General features: G+C 37.3%; 1 protein-coding gene across 7 annotated transcripts in view; it reads left to right on the top strand.

Moving 5' to 3' along the window:
* The window catches only part of sema6e (sema domain, transmembrane domain (TM), and cytoplasmic domain, (semaphorin) 6E), a 147335-nt gene that overhangs the window by 18270 nt on the left and 101970 nt on the right, over positions 1 to 27095 (top strand). For 4 of the 7 annotated variants that reach the window (XM_025008685.2, XM_017428621.3, XM_017428620.3 and 1 more), the window contains exon 2: positions 315 to 409. The gene's annotated coding sequence lies outside the window, so the exon portion shown is untranslated. Of the gene's footprint in view, positions 1 to 314; positions 410 to 14127; positions 14145 to 18925; positions 19046 to 27095 lie in introns of those variants that run through there. The other 3 variants (XM_025008684.2, XM_017428617.3, XM_037980158.1) reach the window with 2 other exon arrangements.

Raw genomic sequence — 27095 nt, 5'->3', positions numbered from 1 at the left:
TCAAAATTAAACGAAATAAACATTTGAAATATATGAGTTTGTATGTAATGTATGAATATAATATACAAGTTTCACTTTTTAAATGGAATTACTGAAATCAATCTACTTTTTCATGATATTCTAATTTTATGACCAGCACCTGTATATCCAACATTCTGGGTGGTCATTGTTATTCATAGTTTGGACTTGGAGTCCTTTACTGGAAAATAAAACATGACTGTGTTCAGAGTCTTAGGTGGCATTACTTGCAAGCTGCTTAGCAATATGTTTGTGATATACACACATGTAAGACTCGTCTCTTATTTTTCATTTAGATTCACAGACAGCTGCAGCTGAAGCCTGTTCCAATCCTGTTTGCTTCCCCGCTTGGTGGGTTGCTGCAGACAGCAGACTGTTTGAAAGCTGTAAGGTAAGGGATGCTGTTTCTCTCCAAAATGTTACGTGATTAAAAGTTTAGGATTAGATTTAACTGATTATAGTGCAGCAGCTAAAGAACTACTCTTTAAAGAGATTTACAGAAATAACACTTTGTATGCTTTATAGAATAATTGCAATTGCACTTTCAAAATAAACCACTGCTCACAGCATGGTTTGAGTATTGACTGAACCTATTTACCTTTTAGGTATTTTGCATGTTTTCAGAGCTTCCAATGACAAACTTAGTGTAGACACTGATTATAACTTGATGGTGAAAGCACTCTTCTTACTATTAAGCATGTAATGCTGTAATCTTAAATTACATTTCAAAATCAGTAAAATAATGTCCGTATTTAATGGGCGTCATATTTGAGTTTAAGTAGAAATCTATATTTATGGAACGCTGCTTTAGTAATGGTTGTTTTAAATTGGATATTTCTATATTCTTGTTTTTGACTGAGGTGTATCACTGGTTTTCATTAGGACAATGGAGAAAAGTCTCAAACTTAGACAGTCACCCAAAAACTTCTCTTTCTTGTAAAGACTTTAAGTGAGCTTGACTGTAGACAGTAGAGGACAGGGCCAAGGAGCAGCAATGACAAAATGCCTCATGGGAAGGCTGGAGGCAGATGGTTGGGCAGATGCAGGTCTGTTGTAACCTTGAACAGTGCAGAAAGTACAAGCAGGAAGCAGTAAAAAGTCTCAAATAAGTGACACTGTGGACAGTTCAGCAAGAGTGTCAATTCCGTGGTTTGCATTTCTTTTTCTCTCGAGTTGTTTTGTTGTTAGTCGTGTTGAACATAGAGACTCTTGTGTTGAGTCAGCTGGTCGTCATGAACACAGCTAACTCTATTCACTGCAATTTGATTTATTTTGTTTTACATTGTTTAAGTTTAAACAATTCTTTATAAAGGAACCAAACAAAACATTTACTTGCGTGCAAAGCTGTTAAAAAAAAATGGTTCTGATAGTCTGCAGAGATTACGTTTTGCTTAATTGTAAAATATTTAATTTCCAGTGGAAGAAATTACAAACTATTAGTGTTGTTATAATTTACAGAACTCTAAAAATGTAATTTTTAAACTCTAAGCACTAAGACAACCCGCAAATGGCCTAATCTAATATTTTCTTATATTTCTCCTTTTAAAACAATTTCAGTAATTGTCATGAACTAAATTCTTTCTGATTTAATTTCTGTTAATCCAATAAATAATTTATCAGACCATGAGCTCCTCTAATAAAGTGTTGTTGAGACAAAACTGAATGTACATCAAAGCCCAATTTGCTCATTTGCTTCAAAAACACATTTTAAACTATGATAATTAATAAGCAATGTTCAACTTTAAAAAATACAATTTAACTGGAAATGTGAGGATGTGAATTTGCTGAATTTCCAAATTTTCTGTAAATGTTAAATGCAAAGCATCATATTGTGTAAAAATGCATAGACAGTTGATTTTTTTTTTGAACCATATAGTTATCAGTTTGTTGAACATGAATATATTCATGTTTTGTTAACTTTGTCTCTTTTGTCACTTGGACAATTCATCGGATGTAATCAGATTGCAGGATTACATTATCATATTGAGCAGCAGGTGTTGAAGATGACTGAAAAGGTCTGATGTAAGAAACCATCATTGCATTTTTCTCTGTGTGCTTCATGCCGTGCTCCATCTTAAGGTTTCTACTGCTTACTGAGGTAAATGCAACGTGTCCTAAGATAGTCTTTATTTCACTATGAATGGTAGTAATGGAAAAGTTTTAGTTCATTAGAAAACTAGAAGCAGTTCGAGAGCTCAAACCTTCACCAAGCCCAAGGGTCACTGTCCGCTTCAATTACTACTCACTATAAGGATCTTCACTTTGTCAGTTCCTTTAAAACAATTCCTGGATCCGGATCGTGATCCAGATCACCACCAAAATTTAATCAGTTGCTCCTTGTACCATGTTTGACGTCTCATAAAGATTTCGTAAAAATCAGTTCCTAACTTTTTGAGTCATCTTGTGCACAGACAGACGCTACTGAAAATATCACCTTGGCAGAGGTAAAAATGCAAAAAAGCATTACTCATATAAATTTAAAAAACAAAGCAAACATAACTGGAATTATGTAGTTTAAGACAATTTGCTTTCCATCTGGGAGCTTTCTCAATTCAAAACTGAAGAGTAAGGCGTTCCACGCTTCAAGCTGCACGAGATGCTCCACGTGCACGTGAATGGCAACGACAAAGATAAAGTTATTTGTTCTGAAAAAAAAGAGTTAATATATTGAAACCTTTTTTCATTCAATTTCTGCTCTCTGGCTTCATCCCATCATCTGTGTCATCACTTCTTTTTTGTGTGTGTAAACTATTTATACACATGGGTTAAATTTTCCAAACAGGGACACATTTTCAGATCAAGTTTTTTATTTTTTTTGTATTCCAACTTTTGAACTTTTCTGTTCTTGTGCTGTATTCAGTCTGTAAGACACAAGTAGAATATTACATGTTTTATTGGAGGACTGAAATTCCAGCATTAGAAACCAACTGATGGAATGGTTGAATATAAATAAACTCCTAATATAGTAATTTGCTTGCTTGATTCTCTCTGAGGAATTGTTTAAAGAAATGGAAGTTTACATAGTTCCTGGCTGCACAGTAGTGATCTCATGTCAATACAAGAAGAGCTACACTCCTGATGCAATTCAGGCGGCAGACAGTGAAGCAAACACCACCATCAGCTTGATATTGCACAGGCCTCTGGGGCTTTGAGCACAGCAAAAGGAGAGCCACGATCAGAGCTGGGAACTGGATGGTGGGCTGCGAGTGTGGGGTGGGGGGTGCTGTGAGAAATAAGAGGAGATAGAGGAGGGTAGAGGTGTCAGGCGTATAATTGGGGTGAGGAGATCTCTAGGGTGGATAGAGGGAAGCTTTATTAAGACCGCTCCAGTCTGATGTGCTTGCACGGCCGCCTGGCTCTTACTCGCACACCCACGCCAAGCCTCCGTTTCCACAAGAGACTCCGTAACAACAAAGGGATGAAGGCCAAAGTCCTCAAGCTTTTCTCAGTCACAGATAAGACAAAGTACCCTGTTATTTAAAACTCACTGATGGGAAGGCAGCAGTGTCTGCATCTGTCTTTTCCTTTCATTTGAGACCTATTGTGTCTTCTTAATGTACTTTTAAGCTAACACACTATTAATGGTGGGGCTCCTTTGATTCGTTAGATTTTGTGTTATTTAAGGATTTGCCAATAATGCTTTCAGGAGCATACTGAGTGTTCAGCTTAATAAACTCCCTGAATTGTTACACTTGTGAAGGATCTCTTTGTCTCTTAAAATAAAACCTATAATTTGCATTAGCTCTTTTGATGTGACATCAAGAAAGCTTGCATGGTGCAGATTCATTCATGTTATTGTTATACATTGTCCATGAGGTAGTTGTTGCCCTACTTTAAATATATTTATAGCAGAGCATTTATGAAGTAGTTACAACCAAAAACATTTGCTTTTAGTTTACATAAAATAGCAATAATCCTTGTTCACAAGAAAGATGAACTTTTGCAGGGTGACTTCCACTGTGACTAATCTCATAGTCTGATGGTGAGATTAGGAGCCTAGCTGCTTAGTTTCTGCGGCTCTGCATTGAATTGTTACTTTTTGAAGTACCCGTATCAGTAAATAATTCCTTTGTTGATGCTTACTTTTTTTGACTTTAGTATAAAAATGTTTGCCGTCTCACTAAAGTGGATTTTTTGAGTGACACAACAAAGATTTTCCCACTGAAAGAGGAGGCAGTTGTGGGAAGAATTAGCAGCATCCCCCAGATCTCAACTGTAAATTGGTTTCTTTGGAAATAATGAAAAAAGGGGCTGGAGGTCTGTTCTCAGCTTCTTTAGTAGCTTGTTAATCCCTCACAGCTCTGGCCGGAGGCAGGGCTGCTTGTGCATACATGGCACTTGTGGAGAATGGCCCTACTCCTCCTCCAGCCCTCTTTCCACTTGGTCCTGCAGGGCTTGGATAATCCTCTGCCTGGTCATGACGGGAAGATTGCAGGCTTTTTCAAAGCTGGCTGGACTTCAAAGTTGCAGGGATACAAGGACTTCAGGAGGTGGAAGAAAATTGGGTCTACTACAAGCAAAGACTGTGAGGGGTCCACCTTCGCTTTTCATTTACCGTTCCTGAGATGACACTGAAAAATACAAGTACAAGGTCCCATGGAGACTGTGCTGGTTTGAAAGATGATGCCTTAAATGAGATTTTTAAGGGGATTAGTTTGCTTTTTTGCTGTTTATCTTTTCAGGTACATCAGTGAATAACATTACAAAAGTCAATTATCTCCTAAAACAACAAGTGAACTACTTTAACACTGAGCACAAGATGTTAGACACAAATCTTAGAATAAAAACATATCTGTGCACTGTCTGGTGTGTATCCCAGACTTCATGTCAGTTTATTACAGGCGCATGCAATCTGTTAGATTATTCTGGATCTGCTTACAAAGTTTTCATGGAGTTTTTAAGTAAGAATACTGCTGCAGATGCTTTTCAAAATAAAAAAATACATTTAGATCAGTCAATTAACTACCATACTTTACTTAAATGATGCCAAAGCACACTTTTCTGGATTTACCACAGTATGGCTCTTTAGAAAGTGTTCAACTTGCCTGCCTATGGGCCAGACCTGTCACCGACTAAAAACACTTACAGCTTTATAGAACAGAAAATGTGACAAATGAGGCTCTGAACTATTGAGCTTCTGAAATTCTTTATCACTTTACTTTCATACAATATTTTGCTTTCAGAATTATGGAAATTGTAAGAATTTAGGAATTGGCTAAACCAAAGTATAAAAAGTAGGTGTTCAAACATTACATTATGGGATGCTTAAAATGAAAAATAGTTCAAGACTGATTTTTTTCTTTTTATTTTATCCTAATTTTAGAATAAATAAAAGTTTCTTGCGTATGTTTTTTGTGACGCTCAATATTTTATTTTGTGTCTCCCAATCAAAATGATTAGTGATTCAAGTGTCCTAATTATTGTAGTGGTTCAGAAGGTTCCCATATATAAAGCTTTGATTATTTTAAAGTATGATTGCAATTTTCTCCATGCTTTTAATTCACAATCTCACCTATTCAACAGATTCATTTGCATGTTTAACGCTATAATTACTTTAAGTAGACAACATGGGGGTTTTAAATTTTTCATTGTTCTCTGTCTTGGTATTGTTAAAGTACACCTGATAATACTCAGACCTAAATGCATATACACAATCTACTGTGGGGAGTTTACAGTATCAATAAGCTGTTTAAACCTTTATCCAACGATAATCCTTTATAAATGTTAGTTAGCTTTACCTCCTCAAAGAGGATTGTCATTTACGAGCTTTAAGTTGCAGCTGGTAGTTTTCTTCTTCTAGTCATCTTATGGCATTAGTACTTCCTTACATAATATATCTTATTTTATATAAGTCAGAATGCTCAGACTGTAATGGATCTGTATTTGTTCTAGATTATTGCAGAAAAGTTTTTCTTTTTAGGTAATTTAACCAGAACCCACAGACATAAAGTCTACCCGTCTGCCTGTGAAAACTGCTCTAAAATGGCTGTTTTGTGAATTAGCATTTTTTTCTCAGTTGGGTTTCTGTGCAACAGTTGCAGCAGTTTTGGAGTTAAAGGATAGTGTTAAGATTATCTTAAAAACTGATGAAAATAGCTTTAGTTTATTTCTGTAGATCATTTTAATCACTTACAAACACTGGTTTTCAGTCATTAAATGATTATTTTCCTTGTTGCATAAAACAATTCTGATCACAAATTCTCCTCAGGTTGTGGGGAGTCAGTTATTTTTCATTTTTTGTCGTTTTCCTGTCAAAATTATTAATGGACAAAATAACTGACAAAATAATCAATATTGACAATAAATGCTAGTTGTAGCCTTTAAACAGACAATCGAGTCTTCCCTGTCCAAGTTTTCAATCAACTCGTCTCATCCCCCACGGGTCAGTGAGGAAGTGACTCCACTGACAATAAAAGCTAGTGGTTTATGGGTGCACTTGATGCTTCATGTGGTTATTGACCAGAAACTGTTGGTGTAATGTGGGCGGATCAGTCTGATTAGTCTTATTGACTGCAGAGCAGTAAAGCTTGGCCAGTTCCTTTTACCTTTTTTAAGAGCTTTTTTTATCCTTTCAGGTACCCATTGCAATGATTTCTGTCATACTTAATGGGATTTGGTTAAGTTGATTTGAAAATGTAGAAAGTTAGCTGCAAATGAGCTTTTTTTTTTTCTTTTACCAAACTTTTATTTTCAAATGCCCATTGTGACTGTAATAATTTATACAAGATATCTTTCATATTCAAATTTTTGTAGGAGTTTAATAAAGGTGACAGCCTATTACAGAGTTGAAGGTTTTTAGGTGGGACTTTTTCTATCAAGGGTACAGCCCCACACACCTGCTGCAGCACCCAAAAACCTGACGCTTTGAGTTAATTTCCATTGTCCAAAATTGAAGCCAGTTGTTTCATCTGTCTTTATGTTGATAAATGTCTTGTGAGTTATTTACTTCATAATTAAACAAATGACCCCAAATTTGACAGTTGGAGAGAATTTACTTGGATGAATCTCATTTTATATGGTTAGGACAGGCTCCCAATCTAAATTTCCCACTGAGAGTCGCAACAATCAATCATACTTGTACTGGGTTATCGCTAAGACAGTAGTAGACAAAACATCACATTCTCAGACAAACATCGTCTTCATAGATGAACATTTTATCAAAACAGTGGTAGGTGTTCTAACTAAATGTTTCTCTGGACAGAAAAAACAATAATTGTTATTCAAATTAAATAAGGTCCAAGTATCATTTGCAATTTTTGGCCACTACAAATGCAACCAATACCTAAAACAAACTGATAAAATCATCAGACATGAAATTACTATCACTTCTGTCAAATGTGACCAAAAAGTGATCATTTCAGACCACGACATGTGGTTCTTTGAAATTAGTTCATTTTCCCCTCATTCTTTCTCAGCAGTCTTTACCTCTGCACTCAGACCTCCAATTTCTGACCGACTGTGGGGTGAAGAAGCAGGAAACACTCTCCACAGCTGCTGTTTGCACCACGAATTTCTCTGCACATCAGTGCACGCTTTCTGTGGGGCCGATCCATGCAGAGGGGTTGAGCGCTCTTCTTACAAGCACCTGTGTGTCTCAGAGATCACAGGATGAGAGTGGGCGGATGGGATGAGCACAGGAGGCGAGGATGACGCTGTTGAGAGGGTGAAGAAGGTGATTACTGAAGGTTGGCTATGGAGAAAGTGGCACAGGAAAGCAAGATGATGATTTTTTTTTTCTTACTTTGGTACAGCAGAATCTTTTCAGACATACGCACTTATCAGTCTTCTTCTGTTTGTAGTCATTTTCAATCATTCTGTCTGCCTCTTGGAGCCCATCTTCTTTCATTATTATTTTGTCTGCCCTCTTGTATTTCTTTTCACCTGTCCAGTCTTTAAACGTCACCCTCAACAGAGCTGATTGGAGAACGCAGAGTATCAAGTAGTTCATCTCATCCATATTCGTGGACTTCACAGCACTTCATTTTTCCCCCACTCTTACCAAGTCTTCACATCTCTTGGTACACAGCCTGCCAGGTCTGCTTTCAACCTCTTTGTTTCACACATTTTGTTTGCCTTTTAAGTCTTCTTTTTACTTATCTGACTACCTTGGCTACTGTTAAAAAAAGTTGACATGGCATCACACGCAAAAAGGCTTGGTAAGCTTTTTAGAGCCAGTCATGGTGCACTATTCCCCCGTAATAATTACTGCTGAAACAAGCAGCTCTGGGAAGGTTCAGGGATGGCGGACCCATCATTACTGACACTCTTCCAGCCTTTACCTGCCACAGCTAAGATGCTCTTGCACTGCGGGGCTGTGATGATTGCCCTACTGAGCTGGCAGAAGGAAAAAAGGAGGGGGGAATGATCAGAGACTGGGTGCACTACATGTTTGGAGGTTGTTAATAGCTGTGAGAGAAACAATGGCACAAGCAAAACCTTGAAACTGTAAAAGAGTTTTAAACTAAAGGCTGCCCAAACCCACCAACCCATTTTTTTGTTTTTTTGCTGTGCAGGTCCGAGGGATGAAAGTCAAATCTATTACACCTACAGTGCCTTGTCAACAAGTTTTTGCTTCTTTAGTCTACGAGCCACCAGGCTGCTTTTGCCTTTGTAGATCAACACTTAAGCTTGTTCAGCTCTGCAAGTCAAAAGTGATTACAAGTACTTTACTTGAAGGAGTGTTTTATATCTGGTTTCAGACTTTTTTTCTTGTTAAAACTTGTTATTTGCCCCACCTATGGGTTGTTGATCAGAAACCTGTTTTCAACAGCATCTTTTGTTCAGCAGAACTGGAACCATGGTGCTGTTTTGATCCAACTTTAAATTATTTAGGCTCTCTGAAGGTTTTCTTTGCATAGAATACAGTGTATTTAAAGTCTGACAAGTTATATCCTTAAATTTAAGTTTAGGATGAACACAAATAAAGAATTGACACAAAAATGGCATAACTAAAATACAGTTGCATGCTTAAATGTTAAAAACAAAAGGCGCTTAAAAAGACTTGAGAGGAACAAAGCTATTAAAAAAAATTTTAAACTCCGTTCTCAAACATTTTTAGAGCAGGATGTAAACAGGACTTAGGTTTTTGTGTTAATTTCTTAAAAATGTGTCTTACATTTGAGAAAATTCTGTTTAGTATTTTACCAATTTGTGCTAAAATGTTTCAGGAAGTTTTTTTTTTTGTTGTCATTTCCTAAAAATGTAAATAGTTTTGAATCACTGCACTTTACAGTGCTTATTTATTAGTAATTGTAACCTAAAGTGTCCTGAAATGTTGCCTTAGATCATCTTATTTGTCACCTAGAATCTAATTCATAGACCTAAAGTTTGTGCTCCAGTGTTCCATGACATGTGTTGAATATTCTAGTAGGTTTGTGTGTGTGGTTTTGCAGTTGTGTGTGAATCTATAAGTTTTCTTCTTCTTCTGCACATGCATGGAGCTGTGGCAAAGGTGAGGCAGCAGCTGGCAGAAAAAGCACCTTCGACCCAGCAGGTGGAAACAGGTGTCATTACTTACCGGGCTTGCTGCAAGCACCTGCCCTGAGGTGGAAACAAACTGGTTCTACTGAAAACAATTCAGACACAACAGCACAAGGGAGTGAACCTTTTTTGTTTTTGTTTTTTTTCCATTGCATCATCATTAGTCTGTAGCTTAACTTTTTGGAAAAACATTGTCAGAAATGACGACTCCAACAACACATTGGTGTGTGTATGTATGTAGTTACTAATAATAATACTTTGATGTTTTGTTAACACAAATAAATTCCATATACAAACTTTACTGTCTCCTTTTCAGTGTTGAAAGTCTCAAACAATTTTTTTACTGATTAGTTTCTGACAGTCTCTGAAGTTGAATGGAGCTCTGGTGAGAGGTTTCATTTATGAACATACTTCAGTATCATGACTGCAACTCAATACTTACTTTACCATACTGAAAAAATTATATTGATAATAAAAAATAGAGCAAAAACAGGCTGTTCAATAGTTTAGACATTTACCAATTTATCAGCATTTTGTTCTTTCTATTTTAAATCCAATTTTTCTAAATTTAGAAGGCAATACAAAAGAAAACATTGCATTTCTAAAGTTTAGTTACTGAAGTTTATTCTCTACTACTTTCTAATCTATTACATTACTAAAAAAATAAGATTGCATGCAAATTTGAATAAAAGTAAAATTAAATAATAAAAAAAGTTATTTAGAATTTGAATTGGACTGATGTTATGTCATACTTCCTTTGGTGGAAGTAATAAAAAATACAGCATGGGAGTTTATTTTTACAAGTCTGACACAGTCTTTTCTGTTTGTGCACAAGCCTGAATGTGGTCTCCAACTGTATAATGCCATTTGAGACCAGCTGGGCTTTGTCTTAAGGGCAAATCCTAAATAGCTCTCTGCCTTCTTGATGGACAAAGTCCATCCATGCGTCAAGTTCAACAAGTCATCAGCTCATCCTTTGCTGTGCCTTTCTTCCGGCACATGTGTCCATCTCCCCCTGATATTGCACTCATCTTCTCCCTTTTCAAATGCTAATGGGACTGAACCGTGCTGGAGCTCTTGAGCTTGAAGTTAAACTCTCTTCTTTGAAGAGAATTTATGGATGGTCATGCAGAGTTTTTAACATTTTGCTCAGCAGGCAGTGAGAAGTTTTTTGTTATGGCCAACTCATTTTGGCCTCAGTCTCAGCAGCTTACTGCATTGCACCATGGATGCCTGACTATTGTTACCATGTAAAATGGGACAAAATCCTTTTTCAGTGTCCATTCTGTACTCTGACATACTGCGGTTTGCCCCATGTTTGCCCTGATGTTGGCTGAATTCTTCATCCAGGGGCATTGATTGTTGTCCAAATTTGCCCCTTGAGCAACATAAACATCTCCCATCCTGTTACCTCACCCCCACCCCACACCAAAGCTTGATTTTATAAAAAAACAGACTGTAACAATCAATAGCTAAGCTCCACTAAGTCAGCCCTCTTGGCCTGTTTAGTTTGTGGGAATTGTGGACTTGATCAGACATAAAGTACAGTCAACAAAGCATTGATGAATTTGCATTTAACTGTTTAATTGTTTCATATGTCCTTGCCTTTAATCCCCAAAACAGCCAGCTGTCATCGCAACTACAAAAAATTAACAGAAAACGTTTTTTTCTGTTGAGTTTTACTAGATGCAGCTCCTTCAAACTACAGTGCAAATAAACAAACAACAAAAAAAAAATCAGTGGCACTAATTATTAAGAACAACGTTTGCATCATGAATTATTTATATTTGTTTCAGTTTTTCTTTAGAGAGTTACCTCTCTTTTTAACCTAAAAAGACTTGAAGATGAAAATCATTACATTCTGTTAACATCCCAACTTTTTCTGAACCGGTGTTGTCTGCTTTGAAAATATCCATCACTTGTTATTTCGACTCTGGGAAACCAGCGAACCACATGAACTCAGAACAGTTCATATGTTAGAATTATAAATTAAAACTGTTACTGTTATTTAAACTGGTAATAGCACGATACATCGTTAGGTTGTGTTACAATTCTTCAGCAGTAACCATTTCAATAATTGTTAACACCTAGCCCAACTGATCAGGAATCTGACTAAAACTAATTAAAGTTTTCCCCAAGGTGACAACTCAAAGTATCAAAAGTTTGCAGCAAGTGTAAAACACCAGTCAAGCACTGTTTAAAGCTGTTTTCAGTTCTTGTTAATAAATTGTTCATGTGAGAAAGAGGTATTTAATCACTTCCAGGTCCCGAAGGTTTTCAATGAGGCAGCAAAATCTTTGGCATCTGTCAGATGAAAGCAGAACTGCGAGACAATGTTTAGGATTCATTTACTGCACATTACTTAGTCTGTACAAAATAAATGTATGCACATTTAATCATGCAGCAGACAACTATGTGCTGTATAAATAGATAGCCAAGAAGCTAAATGAAATAAATCAAATGTGACTTAAGACATGATGATTCCTAATTGGTTGTAGGTGTTAGGTGGTACTGTACACTCACAATGTAAGATTAGCCCTGGAGTAGATCTGTGACCTGTCTTGCTTAATGTCAGCTGATATTGTTTTGGCCAATTAAAATGGATAATGAGAAATAGAAACTTTTGGATGCTTTTATGCAAAAAGTGGTATTTCTGAATGAACTATGCAGTTATAAATATTGACTTTCTGTTAGGGAGTCCACAAAAGGGCAATATTTTTATCTTTTTTTAAATGCAAAGTTCAACAATGTAGAACTTGTACCTGGAAATGATACTAAAAAACAACTGATTACAAAAACCATACGATCTGGAGGACAAGCCCAAGCATTTGACCATCTGGTCCTCAGTGAATCAGTGACCCTAACAAGTGCGCTGGTAATTTTAAAATCCTCAGAGCTTTTATCAAAGCCTGAGATCTTGGAAGAGAAACTTTATTGTAAACACCCAATTGGGTTCTTGATTACGGTCACATACTGGTGCAGTGGAATTCCTGTTGATTGTTCACAGAAGTTGACTCATGTGATTGTTAGTGGTTAAGTTGGGGAGAAATAGAGTGATGGAGCAGATTGATGTGGGGAGTCTAATCACAGCGGGGTGGAAAAAGAAGAATACCAGCTCCTCTCAGATTCTCTCTGCTTCAGCATCTTTGTGCAATAATTACCTCTTGTTTCAAACCTATTCATTGCTCTCTAACAATCTTAAGTTGAAAGTAATGAGCATTCTAGTAGTTCCATATTTCTCAATAATTAAATAGGCTGCATTGCTGGCTTGTCTTTTAGTGATTTCTTTTCCCCTTTTTGAAACCAAAGCCTGGTGCTCCGTATGAAGGAACAGCAGCATGTTCAGACTCGGCCCATCTCCCAGGGCTGAAACTGGGCTGCTCCTGCAGGCTCCAAGCGGGTGATCAAAAACTTGGCATGGAAATCATGCATGACTACTTTTTTCTATTTCTCAATTTCTTTTTTTTTCATCATCTTTGTTAATTTATTGTTGTATAAATAAAGAATGCAGATCCATTCAGCTGAAACACGGCCAGGAGGGAGACTGTAGGACTTCATAAATGAGTCGTTTAAATAAGAGGGCGGGTGACTTTGTTATTTAACGTTTTATTATAAAACATTCCCACTCAATGTTTCCCATGGATTTGATTCCTAATTGAAAACTACCTTAGAGCAATGTTTTTATAATTTGACTGCATGGTGATGAAGTAATGTTTTTTCAAAGCAGGAAACGTTCACACATCCAGCCTCAGCTCAGCTGTTTGTTTCCAGCTGCTTCTTGTCATTTTCCTCATTTTCCTACTCTTCCCCGATGCTCTCTTCCCTCTGACATTGCCTTGGCAAAACCCGTGCACCCGCTCCGAAACGTTTGACTTCATTGACAAAAGCTGTAATTGGCTTTTAATCACCTCTTTATATCATGTTTTGGAATTCGAATCAGCAGTGTCAACGTCGAGAAATGGTGCTTTTCAGTGCTTTGCTGCCATTCACAGATGCTACAAGAGAAGTGTCTCAATATTGGTTTCATGTATAACATCTTGTCCTTGCTCATTTACTGACTGCACGCCAGAAACACTATGGTGCATGCTGCAAAAAACCAAAACAAAGCAAAAAAAAAACCTTTTTATAGAGAAACATTTGGCCAGAAACGTTTGTCAGACATTTTTCAGATGTACTCCTTTTCAAGATGAATCGAACTCATGCTGTCAGGTAATTACAGTTTGCATTCATATCAGCATTTTATGCGTTTATCAGAAAAGGCACATGGCATCGCTCTGCATTGTTCAAAGTTAAAGCAGTTAATTCACCTCCTGTCCTTTAGTTTGAGATGACGCAAAGTCTGACAATTATTTCAGATTAACTGAAAATGCTGTAATTAAGAATCATGAACACAAAGGCTCAACAGGACCCCAACATTTCAGCTGTTTGTTTTTTTTTAAATGCCCAGGTACATGTATAATTTCATGTCATACTTTTAACAGAAATAATTAAAAGCATATTAAGTCTTTGATTTTTATCTATACAAAAGAGGAACCTGCATCTAGCTTTCTGTAATCAGTAGGCTCCATTTTTAAAACGAAGTATATTTGGCAGGTGGCCACATCAGCCATGAAGATGTGCATTGTGAGTGCCGGTCGATAAGTCAGGTCAGTCTTCCACCTCCGCTCAACACTCTGAAAGCAGTTCCCACGCTCTCTGCTATCAGTGGAGAGAAGATGAGAACAAGTATCTACTCTGAGATGGAATCAATTCTTCACTACAGAACTTTTCTTTTTTTATTATTATTTTATTTAATCTTTATTTTACTTGTTTTGTTTCTGGCTGTGTGCAGAACTTGATCACTGTTAAGTAATGATCATGAACTCATTTCTTGTTGTTTGTGCTTTTCCTTGTACAGTTAATATGTCTATGGTCTTAACTAAGCTACATACATTTTTTTCTTTGTTTGTGTTATTTGTCGCATTCTGTCACAGTTTTCATTATTTTTTTGTATTTTCTTTGCTCTCCTTTTGACTCAATAATTGTAAAAGAAAGTTTAACAACTTTTCAGCTTCTTAAAAACTTTTAACAAGAGCAGGTTCTTGACCAAAGTGTCTCAGACAAAATCTAAATTGGCAGCTACCTAAATTTAGGACCGTTTTTATACCATTCAATTAGGCTTATTCTGCTCACTTTTCTCTTTCATTGGTATGTGTCTGTGTGCACAGAGGTACTATGGATTCTTATTATCCTACTTTAAGTTTCCTTTATTTGTGAGTACATGAAATCTAAATAAATTTCACTCAACTGAAAGACAGATATTCCCCACCTCCAAACCTGAAAAGTTTTTGAATAAACTTTAGTTTTGATTGTAAAAAAAAAAAAAAAAGGTACTGATTGCATGGCAGGTGGTCAGAATCAGACAGTTTTTAGCTTCATATGACCAGTGACTGTTAGATTAAGCATTCAAAAACTTGACAATGAGGTTTTTATTTATTTATAATTATTTATGCTTTTTGTTTTGTTCAGTTTAGGGCTTAAAAAACTTTATAAATTGTTTGCCTGGTTATTCTGCACACTTTTTTTTAGATATTGGGGATAAAAAGCTATTTGCTAGTATTTATTTATTTATTTATTTATGTATGTATTTTTTTTTTAGTTGGTTTAAAATGTACAAATACCTCTGTGCAGTAACCTAGAGTACTTTTTATATTTAGGTTTCATTCTTGTAACCTCTCAAATCCCAGAAATTTGAGAAATGCTAATTTTATGTTGTCAGATATATTTCTGGGGAAGAAATCAGAGCCTGCCAAAAATCAGGATCAGCAGGTCAAAGCTTTACAAAAACCGGAAATCGGAATCAGACTTGGAAACTGTAATTGTTCCATCTGTAAATTAAAACATCACAGCCAAGACCCAGAGTCCCTGCTAAAATTCACAACTTTTCTTCTCACCTTCTCACTCGAGCAGGACAGGATTCATTTTCTAGTTCACAAGCTTCATGAGATTAATTTTGGTTAAATTGTAAGAGAGCTAATTATTATTTCAGCAATTTATATTTTCATTAATTATATTGCTTAATATTCACTGGTAACCCCAGGCAGTTCTACGAATTGTTAAAAATAGCAAGGTTATCACAACCAAAACATGTTCATTTGAAGCTATGGGAATACTGCACAAGTGTTTACGATATCATTTTGACATTACCTCATCACATGAGCAATCTCTAATATCAAGCTTTAGCAGTCTTTATGTCCAACCCTTCAGTAACAAAGCCCTTTATGTGATTATCTCTCCCACTGAGGGTATAAAACCAGGATTATAATGAGACCTACCATTTAAAGAATCAAATGAATTTTTAAAAATGTCTACATAAAAGTGAAGTGTAGTTATGATTCATTTTTTCCCTTTTTTTTTTTTTTGGAGGTCAATCTTGTTTTTGCGCAATTGCACAGATTGTAATCTATTCCAGCTAAAAAAAATAAATAAATAAAAATGGGCTTGAAATGGAGCCATTCATCACAGAGTAAACAGCAGAACAGAAAGGCTGTGAAAGGGAGCAGGAAAATGTTAAGAGAAATAGCTTGGGGTAAAGAACAGAACAGTTGCTGCCATCAAAAGAGCAAACATTCCACAGCACCCTTTCCCTGACAGAAATGCACCCTTCTTCATTCTCCTTGTGAGGATGCAACATTTTTGAGGCTGGAGTCTCATTATTACAAGCCTAATTAACATTCCGTGATGTACCAGCTGAACATGATACCCTGCCAGTGTTGTCCTCCTTATTTTATTTTTATTTACTCTGTCATATTTGTCCATTAAGGTTTTTTTTACTTTCACAAACTACACTAGCTCTCCTGTGTCATGTGCTGAGGTGTTTATTGTGTGACAATGCACATAGGCTCTACCAGCATCGTCTCAAATGTTCCTCTGTGGTCAGTCTATTCGCCACAACCTGAGGTGTCAGGCTGTAGTAACCATGGCAACAGCGTTGGACTGAATTGTATTGTTGAAGGTGTCTCCGTCCACAGGGGACCAAAGATCCAACAACACGAGTCCAGCGTGCTCGATGCTGTTTGTTTGCCAGGTCAGTTGCAGTTGTTTGACAAATGTCAAAGGGTGGCGTCAAAAGTCCATAACCGGAATTGGGAGTTCGAAAGACTAGATCTGTAATCCTGATCCCTACATCAGAACACTTACTTTTATTTATGTTTCACTCATGCAGTTTAGTTTTTAAATGTTTTTTTTTTTGACAAATTCCATGCTGCTGTTGTTGCATCAGACTAAAATAATACTAGTGGGCTTCCTGACTGAAATGCAAGGTACATTAGTTGAAGTTTAAAACTTAAAAATAATATATTTCTTGTTAGCATGTGATGCAAGAATTAATACTGCACATAAATGTCCTACAAAGTAGGACCTACTGCAAAGTTTTACAATCAAATCTGCAAAGAAAAAATCAGCAAGTTGTAGTCTCAACCTGAAGCTTTAAACTGTGATTTAAAGCTAAAAGCAGATAAAGCCCCTCCCCAACCCCAAATTGAATTGCAATCTTTGCTACAACATATCGCAGTGGAGAATAATAGAACCCCCACCAAAATGGTGTTTAGCCAATATGCTAATGCCCTCTTAAGCAGCATCATACAAATCTTTACTGGACCTGCGAGCAACAAAAGATGCAAAACAATAAAAAAAAAAATTGATTTCTTTCTTAAAGTTGTATTCAGATGTAGAACCAAAGAGCAAAGGTTCTCTTCTACATCATTTGGTTTTCAGCAACAAATGCATGAAACCATCAGTTTTCAGCGCTGGTTAGGGTTTGGTCAGTTTGCTTGATTGTCAGATAAGAATAAAAGCTTGTACTGCTGTTTTTTAATCATCTGTCATAATGGTAATACTTGGTGAATTTAGTTTTAATTTCTGAGGTCATACTTGTTAATATAAACATCAAATGTTTTATAAGATCAGTAAAAACTGAGGCCCATTGCTGACAGAAACCAGCAGTGAAAAACAGTCTTTTCTGATTGCCTGTTGGGTTTGTCGGTAGCCAATAAGCTATTTTCAACCGAATTCATAAAGTGCCATCTCTTTTATCAACATTATTGGGTGTGTTAATATCATCAGCTGGGATTTATAGATCCTGCACAAGAATGAGTGTAAAAATCGTACTTTTCAGTGACTGATGATGCATGTTGGAGTTGCAAAGAGGATTCACTAACACTTGCTTTTGTTTAAAACCATGTTTATAAGTGAGACTGCTGATACTAGGATGCCTGTTTGCAGGAGAAACAAGACAAACGCCGTGATCTGAAGATGAGATGCACTCCTTCAGAGAAAGTCAGAACATACCAGAGGGAGGTTCAAACACATTTTGGAAGAGACGGTTAATGTAGGCGTTTATGGGGCAGCAAGAATTGGTCAGAGTTCAGTGAAATGCAACAACTTGATGCTTGAATAGAAATGCAGAAGCATGAGGGAGATTACATGACAGCTATTTGTGGAAATGGAAAGATTGCTTTTTCTGTAAGCCAAGTGTTGTGGAGAAAGCTTGTTTAGTCATTTTTGTAAAAACGTAAATGTTTAAACAGTGAATTTAAACTTCAATATGTAAATATCCTTATAGTACTATATGGAATTAAGTGACTGTTTATTTTCTTAATTTTTTTAATCACAAAGGGAAAAAAAACTTTTATTTCTGCACATCAGCTAGAAAAACCAATAAAACAGCAGATAAATCCGCCTTCTCCTGGTTTCAGTTTGTGTTTATTGTAATTTATTTATTATATTGGTGTTTGTCAGCTTATCAGCACTGCAGGTGAGTATTGGGTTTGTGGGAATGACAGTTGCAGGACTTGCTCTGACAGGCTGAATTTCTGAGCCTCCAGCAATACAAAAGTGAAAGTGGCGGTGTTGAGTAAGGGGGCGGTGTTGTCACCCCTGTCAGAGATGGATGCTGCACAAAACCTGGACTAAAAATGGGGCAGCCACAGGAAAAAAAAACAAAAAAAAAAACGGAGGCAAGGGGCTTGGATACCAAACAGTTTCCCTCAATGGTCTGAGGAGATCTTCAAAGTTTAATCCTGTTGTCCTTTTTGACTCGGGTCTTCATACATGTCAGACGGTTGATAAAACTCCAGTTTAGACCATGAGCTCCTGTGCATTTGTATCTGTTGATGTGGAAAAAACCTTCCTCCACTTGTTGGAGATTTTAGTGCCATTTCCTGCTCTTTGATGCCCTTGATTATGTACCTGAACTAAACAGTTTGAGTCTGTTCTGGTCTCCGTGGACTGTTTCCACTGATCAGTTTCTCAGCCCATCTGTCTGCCAGGCTTATTCACAGAGCCCCGTCGTAGGAGAGATGAACCCTCTCTGCAGGAGTCTTCATTAAACTGATCCTCTCCACCCCCACCTCCCCTTACCCCCTTCCTCTTTTTTATCTCTCTGCAGGCCCTAGGAAAGTTAATGAGAAGACTTGATCAGCTGACACTTCGCCTTACGACATCCCTTTATCCCATCTGTTGTCATCAAATAAAATTAACAATAACTCCTTCATGTAGCTGGACAGCGGTGAGTCAGTCCTGGCACAAACTTCCACTGAAAACTTTAAAACGTCATTATCATTTGTATTTGTTGGCAAAAATATCAAATATATTCAAATATCTATCGTTTGGAAATTATTTCTGTTTTACTGTTTGGTAAATTCTTTGTTTTTAACTTTGTGATAAACAGTTTGCATAAAATAGGTCACTTTATGCTTGTATGTTTTCTCAAATAAATATAGAAGAAAAGGAAATCTGATTTTTCAAATGAACTCAACCTGTGTTGACTCGTGATCCTTTATCATGCATTAGTTGAACTGGTTGTCATGGTCCTTGGGCGTTTGAATTAAGTTAATTGCGATTGTGTTTGAATTTGTAATTATGGCTCTTAGTTTCAGCTAGACGTCCTCCTTTGTTCAATATGCTTCCAGTTTAACTTCTTGTGTCTCTAGCCTGGGCGACAAAGTGACTAGCCGTTTGGGTGTGGTTTGTGCTTAATTTCAAACGGCACCTCAGCTGGGGCATCAGCCCCGTTCAGATCCAGCAGGTCAACCTGTTGAACCGCACAACTGGCATAAACAAAATGTTGTTTTGCTCCCAAGATCCAAACGTGACGAATAAAGTCATTAATTTAGCTGAATATCATAAATTACAGGCTCTGTGTTCAACAGTAGGTGATTGTATTTTTTGTCTGTGTTGCACATTTATGTTGGCAGCTGTTAAAAGACATCATGTACTTAGATTTCACTGATCACTCGTTCCTGATTTAAAGTGACTCCTCCTCCCACTTTGCTCTCCATTTAAGTGGAGACTCCTCCCTCCTCCAGTCATCATCACTTTTACCCGAGGCATCGCCTGGCTGACTCAAAAGGTGTTCCCAGTGTTTCCCTTATTCAGTCCCACCCACCTGTCCCATCTTAGTTCACCTGCCTCAATTTAGCAATCACCTCTCCCAGGGAATTTAGTCTTTTCTTGTTTGCATTCTGGGTCCTTTAAACGCCACATCATAACACTGGTGACAACATCCCACTGTATGGGAAATATTTGTGCAGAGATTGTAACTAGGAATTGAGACAACCTAGTATTGTTATACGTCAGAAACATTTGATTATTTTAGTTTTTTTGCAGTCAGTTAAACAAATCACTTTGCTCTGGGTAAGGTCCAGTTATGATGTCAGTTATTTGATTTATAAATGATAAAACTGCATCATGGTTTGTTTTCTTCTGATCTAAAAAAGCAGTGTGTCTCTATCTCTGACAAAGATGAATATTTAGGACGAATTCTCATACAGTCACCCTCAACCTATTTATCACATAGAGATGATTCAACTCAAAGAACCACAAAGAATAATATATATGGGAAACATCAGTTCAAAAGCATTTACAATAGTATTGACTAACCTGTGCCCCTATAAGCCGTATCTTTTGGATTTCTCTCCACCTGCTGCTGTGGTATGTGGGAGGTGCAGTGTGATGGTGTGGCTCTGTTGTTCTGCCAGAGAAATGGATTTGCAATGATGGATGGCACCGGTGGCATTGTACAGGTCTCAGCCTGCTGCTGAATCACAGCTTTAAACTAATTTTGTGGGCACAGAAAAGCCGTTGTGCTTTGTGCTTGGGCTCGAGACCTGGCTCGTCCAAGAGCTCTGCTGAACCCTGCATGCCAATTACCCACAATCCCTCCCTTCACGTTTGCCAAGAGCAAGAGGCAATGTAAGAAAGGGGAGAAATATTAGCTCATTTGTTGAATTCTAGACTTTGTTTCAGGAGACTACTTTTCTTGACTGTTCCACTTTGGACATATCTTGTTTTCAAGCTTTTGTGATCAGGAGTTGGATCTTGTGTTGAAGGAAATGCATTATTTTACAAATCTGTGTTTAGTAAAGTAAGCTCACACTTGCAATCATGTCCGCTGTGCTTTAAGGCTTTTAACTCTTGTACGTTTTTCTTGCATTAAACTTTTCATAGAGCAACTGAAGCCAGAGAAGGTTTTAGTAGTTTCACCTGGATTCACCTCAGTTGGCTCTAAAGAACAGAAAGCAAGCATGCCTAAAAGGAAAAAAAAACTAATCCTGTTGGTTGTTTTTACTTTGTGAATTTGGTACCTTAGTCTGTTTTGTGTCAGAATAAATTTTTTGAGCATGACAGCCACAGTGAGTGAGCATAAATTGATTTCAATCAGGGTGTATTTAGTTATGGTGAGTAAATATAAGCAGCTTAAAGGTATGTTTATGTTTTCAGCTATGTATAATCATGGCTGCCTTGGATGAGAGTGGAGAGAAAAGCTGAGAGAAAACTGACTTGAGGCTCATTCTGGGAATTAACAGCAGCAGCTGCCACTTTCTCTGGCTCTAAGCAGACAGCAGTCCACTCTGTATTCAGCAGTAAAACTGACGTGGTCAGACTACAGCTGCAGAGACAAGATTTTCAAAAGTACTATGGAGTATTAAGGCCACTCAGGGGGGAAAAAAGTAGGTTTTTTTCATTTATTTATTTTTTTCAGTTTTGAGAATAAAGTTGAAATGTCAAGATTAAAGTGGAAATACTATAACCAGAAAAAAAATACACGATGTTGAGGGGAAAAGTTGTTTTTCAAGGCTAAACTGGAGGAAGTGAACCCCATTGTGCACCTGAAGTCATCATTTTTTGTTCTTTTTATTAATATTTTTGTGTCTGAAGATTAGGTAAGCCACAGAATAATGTGCAGTATTTTATTTAAACCAGTCCAAGATGTGGTTCTCCTGCTGCAGTGTAACTCACAGTAAAAGTCTCAGACATACATGGAGTGTTTTCTAAATACTCTCAATATTCCTGGTGGTCTAGGCTGGCGTATCTGTTTTACTAAAGAGCAATAATGCTAGAGATTTTTATAAGCTTCAGATGTTTGGAGATTTTAGTGGTTAGCACATGTTTGTGTTTGAGATTTTAATTGTGAAGAATTTAGTCTTTTATTTTAAAGGACTTTAACAAGTTCTGTGAGTTCCGCTGCAGCAGGAATAACAAACCACACCTCGGACTGGTTTAAATAAAATACTGCATGTTAGTTTGTAGTTTACTTTGTAAAGGTGGACCCATAACTGTCAGATTAAAAAAAATAAAGGAGCAAATAGAGTCCAGTTTAGGAGCACCATGGGGTTCAATTCTTCTAGTTTTTTCTTGAAAGTAGCAAAGCCATCTGACTTTTATAATCTCATCAAACACAACATATTTTGATACCATTAGATAAATACTTTAAAGACAAATCCAACACAATTTGAGTTTTTAGGCTACTGGTTACCAGTTTATTGTCAAAAAATGATCATCAGAATCTGTCTTAATAATACGATTCTTATATAGGCAGCAGTAGAAAGTCCTGTGTTTAACTTCCTGGACATTTGTTTGCACGCCGGGCTGAAGCTGAGGATTTCCTCTGATTGGCTGTAAATTTTCGTATTATTCCTTTTGCGGATAACACCTGAGCAAAGCAGTTGAAAGTGCCAACTCCCGCTCAGCTATCATAAAATGTTTTATTTCATCCGAGTTGAGAAATAATGAAAGAATTAGCTTGATCATTGCCTGACCCAACAGATTGAGAACATATAGATGTTAAACGGGATGTGAGTGGACAGGTGGCCTTGCTATTCAAAGATGCCTTTTTTTCCAACATCGAGACTCAATATACTTAATATTTTGACTTTATTCTCGACATTGTGACTTCAATGAAGAAAATGGGAAACAAAAATATATATTTTTGAGTGGCTCTAATGCCACCTAATAAAAACAAAAAGGCGATTGCTCTTTTTTTTCTCACTTTCATTGATTGCATATTTTTTTCTGTAATTTTGAGTCATAAGAAGTCAAAGTGACACTAACATTTTTATGTTTTCACCAACAAATCAACATTAAAGTAGTAATTAAATTTTGCTCTTTACCAGATCTGGGGACTTCCAAGATATCACATCTTCAAAGAATAAAGTAGTTGCTTTATCAGCGTCATCAGACTTGACAAAATTCCTCCAAAGACGTTGAAGGCTCATTGCACGATTTCACACCTTTATGTGGAAAACTGATGGAGATCCCCTTCCCAACAAAGCTGTCTCAGAAATGTAGAGAACACTGCCAGGAGCTGTTTTTCACAGTGGTTTTGTGCGATTTAGAGTGGATTCATCCTTTTAAGATTGGTAAAACATCTGAAGCTCTCTAGACATCTGACACTGATGGCCTTTGCTGATGGTCTGTCTCCATGCAGGTAGAGTTAGAAAAGTGATACAAACATCAAAGTGACAGTATTCTTATTTTCTATCCAAGCTATCTCAACAATCTTTTTTTATAATCATGCTGAGGGATTCACGGAAGCTGTGTATGACCTGAAACTTGTTTGGGTCTGTAATGCATTAAGATGGATGCATCCGTCCCGCTGTCAGATGATGAATTGCGGGCTGCAGACGAGGCTCTTCACTATGTAAAAGAGGCACTTGCAGACGTGGCACTTTCATCAATCAGACGAGGGACTTCTGTAATGTTGTTACACTGCAAAAAGGACGGGCTCTGTTTATATGCAGAAGACGGTCATGGACAGAAGGCCTTTTTATTCTGTTTGGATAATGTTTCCCCTCCCTTCATGTCATAAAAAGCGTGACTTGGGTGCATTAATGGAACATTTAGGGACCTTGAATCTGTGTTTTAGGCTTCAATCAAACTGATCCCACTGTGTAATCAGCTGTCTTCTTACAAGTGTAGCATTGTGTCTTCCCTATAATTTTCTTGTTTTGTTCAGAAAGCAATATCAAGGTCTCAATTAAAGTGACACCTGGAATCTCACATTCACACATCCTCACAGAAGCGCAGCAGAGCTCCCTGACAGTGAGCCTGGAGCTGCTTAGTCGGCACATTAGGAGCCCTGGAGATAATTTTAGGGAAGGTGCAAGGCTCCCAGTAGAGAGACTGTGAGCTACAGCAGAGTCAGGGAGATGCAGCAGGATTAGAGCAAACGTATTTATGGGACAAATAAAGGTGAACAAGGATTGATGTGTATTCTGGGCTAAAGCTAAAGAGATAAGGGCAGTTTTTTTTCTTCCTTTTGTTTTTATATTCTACTTTTTGCTTGTATTATTAAAGACTTTTTTTTAGATTCAAAGTCAGTTGGATTTTGGTTGCAGATTTGTCTAACCTTAGCCATTTTTCAGTACAAATTGAGCTGTGACAATCCGAAAACCCTGGAATAAATCTGGCTACATTTAGTGTTGTCTTGCTTTTGACTAGATCTTATAAAAAGACCAACATTGTATTTTAATGCAATCATACCATTTATCATTGAACACAAATAAGTCTGTGCTTTTTTTCCATATCTTCAAAACTAAAAGGTACAGATCCTTATCAAGCAGAAGCTCCGATCTTGCTGTTAAAATGTTCAGATCAAGTAAAGATAAATACGGCTGCTGTTGCACAAAGACAATACTTCATAGCTCACAGAATCTCCTGTTTTTGTGCAGCTGATTTCTTTGCAGCGCCTGATATAGCTCTGCCTCTTTCCTTTCGTTTCTCACTTCACGTTGCCACCCTCTCATTCTCTCTGCATGGGGTTGTTGAGTCGTAGCGGTTCTTAAGGCAGGAGGTGTGGTGTAACTCGGGCTGCTTTGGCAGATAAGCCTGAGCCTGCCCACCTGCATCCCCCACTGCTCGTCAGCCAAATAGACTCACACTGTCACCAGCATTCATTCTGCATCAGAGGGTTGCCACTTCGATGGATCCACTACAGATGCCTTTCCGCCTTAATTTTTTACTCATGAAAAGGAAAAAGAACATCCAGTCTCCTTGAAACAAACCACTTATGTCTTCAAAGAATTAAAGCATTGACTGGTAAAAATGTTGCTTTTGCCAGAAAAAGATTAAATTTTAATTCATTTCCACTTGACCTTTATTTTACCTCTTGAGATCAGATTATTGGTTTTCCAAGACTGACGGTTCAAATAGCACCACAGGTTACAAATGAGAAGTCGACTTTTTTATTAGTCGCAGGAAAAATAATTGATTTTGACTGCTTTGATAAACTGAGCTATTTTGAAATTGGTGAACTTGCCCATTAACTACTCAACACCATAAGAAAGAGTTCGGGTAACAATAAATTAAGCAAAAAATTCCAAATGCATTACTGAAATAGACTTATTTTGCTCTCATATAATATTTTACCCCCTCATTTGTATAATACTTTAACAAAACCTTTTATGGAGATTGTATTTATTTTACGAACTTCATGACGTTTGGTTTGCTGCATAACCTTTTCCAAGTGGTACAGGGATAGATTTTATTTTTTTTTCTTAGTAGGGATTTATGTAATACTGATGAGCTGTGAATATCTTACATGCAGCAGACAAAGGTGTTTGTGATCTCATTTTGAATAATCAAGAAGAAAGTCTCGTAAAGGGGTCAGGCTAACAACAACTCTGAGCAGGACCCATCCAACTGCAAACTTGAACCCTTTTAAATAACTAATTTAAAACTATGTGAGTTATTCAAGTGAGTGCTGTAAATAGTACTGCTGCAACTTTGTCACTTTAGCTTCCGACATGTTTACATTTCATCATTTTTTTCAACTAAAATCTTAAAGCGAAGAAAACTTACTTGACAATTTCACCCCGGTGCCAACAAGTTCCCATACATCTGCCTTGTGTGCATCTCAATAATCACTGCGTGAAATGTTATATAATATAGGAAAGTCAAACACAGCTAAAATGATGCTTTCCTCCATGTTGAAAGTAGCTGCAGACTGCAGCATACTCTCCGCTCATTGGTCAGTCAATGAATCCCTCGCTGACTGGTTTTAGTCGCCTGCTTGCGCGTGCACGACTACGTGTACAAGCTCAAAATTTCACATGCATGAATTTCGCCGGTCTCTCGCCTGGAGGAGGTCATTCGATTGTTGCCTCATCGCACAAGTTCCATCGGAAATAAATTGCGAGGGAGTGACGTCGCTCCCCGTGTGTGGAGCCCATTAAAGCAAATTTTAACTAATTATTCCATACATGTGCATATTGTGTGTGCTTTCATTTTGCAGTTAGATTTCAGCAGCCAGACTCCCGACTGAACAAAACTTGTTATGAATGCAGTAAAGACATTGTAATCACGTCTCTCTGCCTCTCTGGGCCCGCAGGCATTTAGTGCTGTGATTTGCTTTAATTGATTTGTTACTGCGCTAATGATGGCTATAAGTTCAAGTTGTCTTTTTTGATGATCCAATTATTTTGGTTGTCAGCAAGACACTCCCTTCCCTGGATGCACTCACCTCACGTCCTAATGTGTCCTAAGCTGTGAGAGTGGATATGAAGGCCAGTTGTATGTTGGTGGATTTACAGCTCAGAGTGACGCAGAAGCTGTAACTTTCTCTGTTTTTAGCTGAAGAAGGGTTCGCCAGGTGAAGACATGCCATGGTAAAGATCAATAATCAGAGGCTGGGTTATTATGTGGCAGATTGAAAAGGAAATTTGTTTTATAGTGAAGAGGTTGTCCGAATGTAATGGTTTTTATTTTATGTGTGAGATTGTGTGTTGATGTGCAGCTTGTTCTTTCTGTTGAGGATTTCTTTTGGCAGCAAGTCTTCAAGCTGACCTGTCACTGTGATTCAGCCTACAAGACTGTAAAATGACCCACTGCAGGGCTCACCTGAGTCTCCCCAACTTCACTCGGCTGCTCCTTTCACACTGTTGCTTCCTAACAAGGTTTTATTTCATATCCCATTTTCACTACTTTTGCTGCTCTATATTCACAATCCGCACCTTATTCCCTAACTCTCTTCACTTTCTCACAAAGAGAGAATTGCTTACTTTGTCCTTTTCTCCAGAGATGTAAATTTTTCTTTATGGGTCCTGTTTTCAAGGCTTCACTAAGAATCATCTAATGAACTGGAAGAAAGGAAACAGGACTTTTTTTATAGATTACTAAAAATGTTTCAGGAATGTGAACCACCTATCAGCAGCCTGTCATGATTTCTGTGTTTTTTTGCTGTCTGATGCACTGCTTTTGCTTTCTTTGTTCTTCATTAATTTTTCAGTTCGTGTACAGTCCCTACAGGACCTGCAAGTTTGAAACTTCAAGCTTGGTCT

The sequence above is a fragment of the Kryptolebias marmoratus genome, linkage group LG16 (assembly GCF_001649575.2).
Source record: "Kryptolebias marmoratus isolate JLee-2015 linkage group LG16, ASM164957v2, whole genome shotgun sequence".
NCBI lineage: Eukaryota > Metazoa > Chordata > Actinopteri > Cyprinodontiformes > Rivulidae > Kryptolebias > Kryptolebias marmoratus.
Note: the sequence above shows the minus strand (reverse complement) of the source record. Positions and strands in the feature narration are given on the sequence as shown.